Source organism: Pongo pygmaeus, chromosome 3 (genome assembly GCF_028885625.2).
Source record: "Pongo pygmaeus isolate AG05252 chromosome 3, NHGRI_mPonPyg2-v2.0_pri, whole genome shotgun sequence".
In the NCBI taxonomy this organism is placed as follows: Eukaryota; Metazoa; Chordata; class Mammalia; order Primates; family Hominidae; genus Pongo; species Pongo pygmaeus.
In genome coordinates, this window is record NC_072376.2 from 202251496 (window position 1) to 202262192 (window position 10697).

The window sequence follows — 10697 nt, forward strand, 5'->3', positions numbered from 1 at the left end:
TTTCAAACATTGGCAAATATTATATTATTTATTCTCTGAAAATACCTATAAGTTATCTCCACACACCTATGCATCCTTCTTATTCTATAGATGGACAGAAATTTTAAAATTGTAAAAGCACCTCTGCATTGCTGTATTAGTTCCCTATTGCTGCTGTAACAAATTACCATAAATGCAGTTTATTAAAACAACACAGACACATTATTTTACCATCTGGAGGACAGAAATCCAAAATGGGTCATCAGGGCTGCATTCCCTCTGGCGGCTCTACGAGATAGTCTATTTCCTTTCCATCTCCAGCTTCTAGAGGCTCCTGCCTTCCATGGCTAGTGACCTTCCATCACTATAGCCTCTGCTTCTGTCATCACGTCTCCTCCTGCCTCCTTCTTTTCCTTACAGGACCTCTGATTATCTTGGGCCCACCTTGTAATGTAAAATAAACTCCCATCTTAAGATCCTTGACGGGGCGCGATGGGCCAGGCCTGTAATCCCAGCACTTTGGGAGGCTGAGGTGGGCGGATTACAAGATCAGGAGATTGAGATCATCCTGGCTAACATGGTGAAACCCCATCTCTACTTAAACAAACAAACAAAAAGATCCTTTATCACTGCAAAGGCTTTTTTGCTATGTAACGTAACATGTTCAAGGATCCCAGGTACTAGGACGTGGACATCTTTGCAGGATCATTATTCTGCCTGGTACAGCTGCCTAGTGTTCAGTGTCCACTAAAACACTTTATTTCTCTGCTAATATTTTGTTGAGGATTTTGTGTCTTTGTTCAGGAGGAATCTATATTGCTTTGTAATTTTCTTTCCTTCTGACATCTTTTTCTGGTTTTGCCACGAGGCCTCAGTTGGTCTCAAAAACGAAGACAGTAAATGTTCTTTTCTATCTTCTGCTAGTGTCTGTATAAAATTGAGATGATGTCTTCCTTTAAAGTTTGATAGAATTCACACTTACGTTTGAAGTGCTTGAGGAAATGTTTTTAGTTATAAATTTAATTTCCTTAATTTCTCTTTTTGGTAATTTGTGCCCTTGAGAAACTTTTCATGTCCTCTAAGATTCAAATTTATTAAAATATAGTTATTCGTGCTGTTTTTTAAAAATTATCTATTGGATACATAGTAATGTCCCTTCCTCCAATCTAACTTTTGATGTGTCTACTTAGTAGATTATCAATTTTTGTTTGTCAAAGAAGAAGCTTTTTGGTTTATATTCATGTTTCCCTATTGCTTTTGTCCATTTAGTATTTCATTGGTTTCGGCACTATAATTTCCTACTTATTCTTCGTTAGTTTTAATTTTCTGTTTTTCTTCTAATTTCTTAAGGTGAAATCTTATGCCACTGATTTTGTGCCTTTCTTGTGTATGAATACATGCATCCAAAGTTCTAAATTTCCCTCTAACACTGTTTGCTCGGCATCCCTCAACCTTTAGCATGTTGATTCATTCATTTTCATTGAATTTAAAATATTTCCTAATTTTATTTGTAACTTTTTTCATGAGCTCATGGGTTATTTGGAAGTATATAGTAAGGATGCTATAGGAAAATCAGCTTGAGTATTTCTCACAAATATGAAGTTGGTTTAATATTAAAAAATCAGTGTAATATACTATATCAATAAAATAATAAAACTTACGTTAATCTCCACAAATGAAAAAGTATTCACAAAATTCAACATCCATTCATGATGAAAAATTATCAGAACATGACAAATAGAAAGACATTTGTGTAACTTTATAAAGGACTTCTTCCAAGAAACTGAATCTATCCTCCTAATGGTAGAAGAATATTTTCTTCCCTAAGATGAGAACAAGGCAGGAATGTCCACTATTACTTCTTTCCTGTATTGTACTGGAGGTCCTGCCAGAGTTAGATGGCACTGGGCAATGAAGAAATACAAAAATAAAGGTATAAATTTGAAAGGAAGAAGAAACATTGTTAGGTGACAGTTGTGTACATAGAAAAGCCTGAGAATCTACCAAAATGCTACCAGAACTCATATTTCTATGTATTACCAATGAACAATTGGAAATTACAATTTAAAAATAAATATCAGATATTTTAAATTTTATTTTAAGTTCAAGGGTACATGTGCAGTATGTGCAGGTTTGTTACATAGTCAAATGTGTATCATGGAGATTTGCTGTGCAGATTATTTCACCACCCAGGTATGAAGCCTGGTACCCGTTAGTTATTTTTCCTGATCCTCTCCCACCTCCTACCTTCCACCCTCCAATAGGCCCCATTGTGTGTTGTTCCCCTCTATGTGTCTATGTGTTCTCATTTAGCTCCCACATAAGTGAGAACATGCTGTATGGTTTTCTGTTCCTGCATTACTTTGCTAAGGATAATGGCCTTCAGCTTCATCCATGTCCCTGCAAAGGACATGATCTCATTCTTTTTTATGGCTGCATTGTATTCCATGCTGTATATATACCATATTTTCTTTATCCAGTCTATCATTGATGGGCATTTAGGCTGATTCCATGTCTTTGACATTGTGAGTAGTGCTGCAGTGAACAAACATGTGCATGTGTCTTTATAATAAAATGATTTCTATTCCTTTGGGCACATACCCAGTAACGGGGTTGCTGGGTCAATGGCATAAATACCATTTTCAATTTTATTTATTTATTTTTTATATTTATATTTTTTGAGACAGAATCTCGCTCTGTTGCCCAGGCTGGAGTGCAGCAGCATGCTCTCGGCTCACTGCAAGCTCCGCCTCCCGGGTTCATGCCATTCTCCTGCCTCAGCCTCCCTAGCAGCTGGGACTACAGGCACCCGCCACCACACCTGGCTAATTTTTTGTATTTTTAGTAGAGACAGGGTTTTACTGTGTCAGCCAGGATGGTCTCGATCTCCTGACCTTGTGATCCACCCACCTTGGCCTCCCAAAGTGATAGGATTACAGGCGTGAGCCACTGTGCCAGGCCAAATACCATTTTCAATTTTATAAAAAAAAATACTTAGGGATGTCTGGAATAAATGTGCAAGATGTAGCATAGAGATAGAGATGCAGATCAATGGTACAGAATAGAGAATACAGAGGGAAACCTGAAAAATATGGTCAATTGAATGAGAGTTTCTGTCGCTCTACATCCTCACCAGTATTTGGTGCTGTCAGTGTTTTGGTTATAACCATTTAGATATGCAATGCTATTTTGTTTTAATTTGCATGTAGTATCCAGTTGCTTCAGCATCATTTGTTAAAAAGGCTATCATTATTTTCCCTTTGCATTACCCAGGTGCCTTTGTTGAAAATCAAGTAGCCATGATTATAGTGGTTTATTTCTAAACTCTGTATTGTTTTCATTGATCTATACGTCTATCCTTATGCAAATATCAGACTGCTTTAGTTACCATAGCTTTATAGTAAGCTTTGGAATCAGGCAGCATAATTCTTCTAATTATGCTTTTTCTTGAAATTGTTTTTTGACAGTTCTAGGGGATTTTTGTTTGTTCGTTTGTTCATTTTTGCTTTTCCATAAAAATTTTAGGATTGGATTGTCAACTTCTTTAAAAGCCTGGTAGAATTTTGATAGGAATTGCACTGAATCTATAGATTAATTGCTGTCTTAACACTACTGAATCTTCTGATACATGGGCATATACATTTCTGCATTTGTTTAGAATGTAAGCATGTATGTATTTTTTCTCAGCTCTTTAAGTTTCCAGTGTTCAGATTTTTGCACTTGTTTTATTAAATTTATTTCTAAGTATTTTATTATTCTTAAATGGGATTGTTTTCTTAATTTTATTATTCTTAAATGGGATTGTTTTCTTAATTTTATTATCAGATGTTTTATTACTAAAATAAAGAAATAAAATTGAGTTTTTATAATCTTGTAATCTGTGACATTGCTAAAATTACGTATTGGTTCTATAATTTTATAATTCCCTAAGATTTTCTATATACGATGTTTTCTATGAATAATGACACTTTCATTTATTACTTAACATATTATTTCAAAGAAACAACTATAATATTTTTAAATTTTTTTAAAAAGTGTATTCAGAAATCTTTTACGAATAGCATTTTACATTCACCGCATATAAATTGCATATTTCCTTTCAACATCTTAATTAATATGGTTCCATTAATTGAAACCTGGCCCTTAAGAGGTATCCACAAGGACACAGGAGTACTTACTGTGCCATCCAGAGGTTACTTCCTGCAGGATTATAGAAGCTGTTCAGTTGCTGTTAATTCCTGAAATTCACTAGCCTTTGTGAGTCTCCCAAGCTGTTAATAGTGATCATATGGATGACTAGCAAAACCTTGAACATACTGTAGGCAACAGTAGCTACTCAAGTATTAGTTGAATGAGTTTATTTCTGACTCCTCCTCATCCTCAAATCAGTTTGTCTTCCTAAAGGGACATTAAAGAAGAGGCATAAAGTTCAAACTTGATTAAGGCTCAAGTTCAAACTTGATTAAGGCTTTCATCTCTCTGCAGTTGGGATAGGTAGATATAAAACCTTTTACTACATCTTAGACTCATCTACTGTGAATTAGGTTCATTTACATACAAACACATACACACAAGAAAAAAACTCAATGTAAACATAAATGAAAATTCTTTTAAACACCATTTCCAGGGGAAAATAATGGGAACAAAAAATTATTTTCCCGTAAATCCTTTAATCCTTTCTTTAGAAAAAGTCACATTCCTTTTTTTCTACTTCTGTCCTAATTCCTGAAGTTCCTCTGAGAATGGATTGTATAATCTGAAAGCGTTTTCGACACATGTATTATGTCTCTCTTTTTGAATGCCTAAGATACTGGAGGAATTTAATAATTACCTTTTATCTAAAAGATAAAATATGGCTTCATTTCCCAAAAGTCAAAGGACTGTCTTGTGGTGTCCAATTCTGAGCTCAGATCAGTCATCTCTGTCAGCTTAAGCTATTACTCTTAGTCTAAAAATTATTTTTGTTCCCCTATATATAGCCCCCTCACTTCTTCCTTAAGAGATTGAGAATTTTTCAAGCCCACTCATATCAATGTGATATTGTAGATTCAAGATTAAATGCGATGTTCACTGTTTTTTGTATTGAAAAGGCAAGACTCCTCACGTACAAGATGATTCTACATTTTTGAATTCCAAAATAAATTTGTTTCAATGTTGTATAAGATTGAAGATGTCCACCCTGATAAACGTTTTTCCAAACAAACTATAAATGGTCTTCATATGACTGCCTATTAAATTATATTTTTAAAAAGTAGATCCCATTGTTTTTGCATATTTTAAAAGTCAATGTTCACTGATTTTCTGATAAGCTATACTTCATATATGTTCTTTTATATAACCACTGTATATTCAAATTGGATGCTTGCTATTAGCATGAAGGGCCTCTTTATTAACTGATTTTGTACATTATCTAGTATAAGGAGGAAGCCACAAAGAATATGTCATATTTTCCAAATTCAGGTAGAATCTCATATGAGTTTTCACTAGAAAGGAAAATTAAATTTTCTTTTTACAGTTTTTGGCATGGTCCAAATACAGAATACTTTGTAAGACAAAGATCTGGGAAGAAAGGAATGATGTGTTTATATTATGCTTGTGAGAAAGTCTAGAACTACAGCTTTATCACTGAACTGAGGTCTTGTTGTTCACCAATCAATGTAATAGAAATGGCAGTTAAGAAACAGATATTCATGCCAAAACTAGAGGTTGCATTCAAGCCTGCATTCAGAGAAGTTAAAAGTTCTAAAAACAAAACAAAATAGAAATTTAACCTTGGAGAATTAAAAGTAGACTAAAGACAGAAAGAAATGAAGGCAGATTCTAGAAGGCATATTTTCGGCCTCAAGATTGGCCTAATATGGATGAAAACCTGAATGTGCTTTCTCTAAAAATAGAGAGGAAAATTCCTTTGTGTGTGAGACCTCAAGTCTTTAAGGAGGTGTAGGATGCAGTTTTATACACTAAAATTATCAAGTTCAAATGAGCAAGTGTTACATTTTCAAGAAAGAAAGAGCTGGATCATGTCAAGGGTTGATGTTGGGAAGCACATATGAAACCTGGAGGTCACATTAGTTCCAGAGGCGCTGATGTGAGAGACAAAACATGTTAGTGAATGCAAATGACCAGTTTGGATTCATTTATTCAACTTAAACAGAGAGCAGAATTTCCTCTGGGTCATAGTCTGCTCTTGAAAAGTGTAGAATAGGCTCATTAATCTGATAGTCTATCCTCCAGCAAACATTACTGTCATAAGGGACAATATTAGTAAATAAAGGAAAGCAATATCTCCTGTTTCCAACTAATGAATGATCTAGGTAATTTCCTCTTATACAATAAATAAAGGATATTAAATGTGTATATACATGTGTGTATATGTGTGTATACATATATATATTTATATATATGTTTGACCTTCACCATACATTTTAAAAATTAAATTGTAGTATTTATTGATGCTTTCCTGATCTTTGCTAGAAATAATTGCTCTTTATTATACTTTTGGGAGAATATATCCGTGTAACCCTCTTTTGAGAATTGACAATATAGAATTCTCACAGCACAGAGGATCTCACCAAAAACATGTTTTATTTCACTTTTAGTCTCTGGGTTCTGGTATAATATACGTGCTGAGTTTTAGCACATTTTTAGTAAATTTGCTTTGCTTAAAGCTATTAATTAGAATTACATATAGACAATTAGTCATGCATTATGTTTTACCTGTAGAGAGAACTGAACACTATTTTAAAATAAGAATAACTCGAGTTGCAAGAAACGGAAACAACCCACAGAGCACTGTCATAGCCAGTTGGCGTTTCATTACATCTTTCCACAATTACTTAGAATTCGCTGGATGAAACATTTGCTACAAATCATTGCTAATGCTAATGCAGCATCTTAAATAACCTCAAAATGAGCTGGTACATTTCTATTAAACGGCCTTAATGAACAATTTAAAAAGTAAAATACTCCACTATGTTATAATACATTTTTTCTCCCTCTTCACATGTTATTTATGTTGTTGATTTTTTTTTTAGTACTAATTTTCACAACTAGGAGAACTGCTGATAATAGAAAATTTTCTCCAGAGAATTCTGGTCACCCCAAGATCCCACTGGCCAGTGCAAGATTTTTGTGGGTGCTTTATACAGTAAACTTTTCTCTCCATTTCAAATGTCTTCAGCACTTTTTTAGGAGGACTGCTGATTGTTTGCTCAATTTAGTAGAGATGTTTAATTCTATTTGCAATGCTCAGTGACTTAAAGAAAGGTGAAAAAGGAGTCATATGAAGAGCCACAGAGCTCAATGATATTTTAGGTTTTGCTGATGTTTTTATGTTTTCTCTTAAAATTATGTTTCCAATGTAATGATCTTTCTAGTTACATAAAATAGAAGAACAAAGCACTCTGGAGGAAGAATGGTGCTACCAGCATGCCTCCTTGGGTTTGGCAGCTTGGCTAGGTAGTTTTGCAGAGTTCTTGGGTAGAGGTAAGCCAGTTGACATAAAGAATCCAGCAAACTTCCAGGGGAGCCCCAGGCCTCTTGCTTGCCTGGAGCAGAAATATGAAACCCATACTGAGAAATAATGGGAGATGGCCTTGCTCTGTCACTGTAGAATATAAAGGTAAAGAAGACCCTCAAATAAACTTGCAATGAATGGAAAGAGCCAAGGCCAGTAGGGGCTTGGCCAACCACGAGATGGGTCATTGTGCTGGTGTGGAAGGGGGTCCACTGTCCGGGAGGGCTGGTTGTGGTTTGGGGACAGGGAAGAAGTGAGTGTCTCAGGATCAGGGCAGTTGCTCATGCCACAACTATTGCGGCCTAGCTTTAAGATGAAGAACTGTGCTCAGCTGAAAAAGCACTTTCAGCAGATAAAAGGACCAAGGACCTTGAATTCCTTCCCCATTTGGTGTGGTGGTGTCTCATTTGGATGAATCCGCCTTACCTTCAGCCATTCCCCGTTCGGTGTGGTGGTGTCTCACTCGGATGAATCCGTCTACCTTCAGCCATTCCCCGTTTGGTGTGGTGGTGTCTCATTTAGATGAATCCGTCTTACCTTCGGTCATTCCCCGTTTGGTGTGGCGTCGTCTCATTTGGATGAATCTATCTTACCTTCAGTCATTCCCTTGATACTGCAATTGTCTGTGCATAATCCTCTAGCAGGAACATCACTGCAGATGGCTTTTATAAAATGCCAAATAGTGTCTCTAAACATCTAATTTTAGAGCTCCCAGGGAGGGCTAAGCCCCAAAGTAGCTCAGTCTATGTCTGGAGTCCCACTGGGGTCTTGTGAAAAAAGTTACGTACATTCTTACCTAGTATAGTTTGTGTATGTTTTGCCTCCAAATCTCACACTGAACTGTGATCCCCGGTGTTGGAGGTGGGGCATGGTGGGAAGTGTTTGGGTCATGGGGCAGATTCCTCAGAAAGGGCTTGGTGCCGTCCTTGTGACAATGAGTGACTTCTTGCTCTATTAGTTTTCCTGACATTGATTGCTGAAAGCAATCCTGGTGCCTCCCTCTTCCCTCTCTCCCTCTCTGTCTTGCATCCCCTCTTGCTATGTGATGCCTACTCTTCTTCACCTTCCGTCATGATTGGAAACTTCCTGAAGCCCTCACCAGAAGCACATTTAACACTGATGACTAGTACCATGCTTCTCAAACATTTTTATAGTGATATTTTCTTGACACTTCTTGCATCACTGGGCTTCTCAAGTCTTTCTTTAAATATGAGTGTTGGCCACAGCTCTATCTTTAGAGTCCTAATGTTTTCACTTGGCCACAATGGCCACTTAATTATTGAAGATTCCAAAATCTATACCTCTAGCTTAGTATATTTTGCTGAAATAAAGACCCTCACACCCACATGTCCCCAGGTCATATTTACGTGCACATCCCACAGGTTGCTCAGATTTAGGACTTCTGGCCCATTTTTGACTCTGTCTCTTCATAGTCACATCCACATGTCCCATCTATATAACCAACTTCCAATAAGTTCTCTCTCTCCACACTCCCCTTACCATCATCACTCTTTAAAACAATGGCTAAATCCCACTAACCAATTTTATTGCATCTGGTGACACCTCCCCTTCACCTTCCCAGCTGCCGACAGACTTTTCTAAAACACAAATCTGTATCAGTCAATTTTCTTCACAGGAAACTCCTGCCTTCTTGAAGGCAGCCTAAATTTGCTCAGACCTCTCCACTGTTACCTCCTTTCACTCCCTCCATGTGTACGCTTTCTCCAGCAGAATGGAGTTTCCTGCCACTTTGCAAGTTTTGGCATTTCTGCCTCTGTGTGTTCACAGAGACCGGTCTTGGTGAACACTTGTTCCTGTTCTCAGGTCCCTTCATCTAACAAATTCTCATCTTCCTTGAAATTCAGCTCTAGTGTCAAGACCACCCAAAGACTTCTCTGCATGTATCCACCTCTGTTTTTGCCTCCTGTTACGTTGCACCCTGTACACAGCACTATCATTACGCTATTTCCTCCAGAGAGCGAGGCTATAGTTTCATACTAGTTAACACATAGTACTTCACTTAAGCCTCACAAGTAACCTAAGAAGAAGAGACGCTTATGATTATGCTCCTTTTACAGATCACTAAAATGAGGGACAGAAAATTGAAAACAAAAAATTAACTAAGGCCACACACTAAGTGGCCTTTGCACCTCACAGACGCCGCGCCGCACCTCACAGACCCTGCGCCGCACCTCACCTCACAGACTCACCGCAGCACCTCACCTCACAGACGCCGCGCCGCACCTCACAGACCCTGCGCCGCACCTCACAGGCCCTGCCCCGCACCTCACCTCACACACGCCGCGCCGCACCTCACCTCACAGACGCGCCGCACCTCACACACGCTACGCCGCACCTCACAGACCCTGCGCCGCACCTCACAGACGCCGCGCCGCACCTCACCTCACAGACCCTGCGCCGCACCTCACAGACGACGCGCCGCACCTCACCTCACAGACGCCGCGCCGCACCTCACCTCACAGACCCTGCGCCGCACCTCACAGACGACGCGCCGCACCTCACACACGCCGCGCCGCACCTCACCTCACAGACCCTGCGCCGCACCTCACAGGCCCTGCCCCGCACCTCACCTCACACACGCCGCGCCGCACCTCACCTCACAGACGCGCCGCACCTCACACACGCTACGCCGCACCTCACAGACCCTGCGCCGCACCTCACAGACGCCGCGCCGCACCTCACCTCACAGACCCTGCGCCGCACCTCACAGACGCCGCGCCGCACCTCACCTCACAGACCCTGCGCCGCACCTCACAGACGACGCGCCGCACCTCACCTCACAGACGCCGCGCCGCACCTCACCTCACAGACCCTGCGCCGCACCTCACAGACGACGCGCCGCACCTCACACACGCCGCGCCGCACCTCACCTCACAGACGCCGCGCCGCAACTCACAGGCCCTGCCCGGCACCTCACCTCACAGACGACGCGCCGCACCTCACCTCACAGACGCGCCGCACCTCACACACGCTGCACCGCACCTCACAGACCCTGCGCCGCACCTCACAGACGCCGCGCTGCACCTCACAGACCCTGCGCCGCACCTCACAGACGCCGCGCTGCACCTCACAGACCCTGCGCCGCACCTCACAGACGCCGCGCTGCACCTCACTTCACAGACGCCGCGCCGCTCCTCACAGACCCTGCGCCGCACCTCACAGATTCACAGACACTGCACCG

The 10697-nt window shown here is 40.1% G+C and overlaps 1 long non-coding RNA gene across 2 annotated transcripts in view; it reads right to left on the reverse strand.

The window, feature by feature from the left end:
* LOC129035486 (uncharacterized) overlaps positions 1-10371 on the reverse strand; it is a 36962-nt gene extending 26591 nt beyond the window's left edge. For both annotated transcript variants that reach the window (XR_008502200.1, XR_008502201.1), the window contains exons 1-2: positions 7922-10371; positions 4158-4377 (exon numbers count right to left, since the gene is read on the reverse strand). This is a non-coding gene — a long non-coding RNA (uncharacterized LOC129035486). The remainder of the gene's footprint in view (positions 1-4157; positions 4378-7921) is intronic.
* Between the last annotated feature and the right edge of the window lie 326 nt (positions 10372-10697).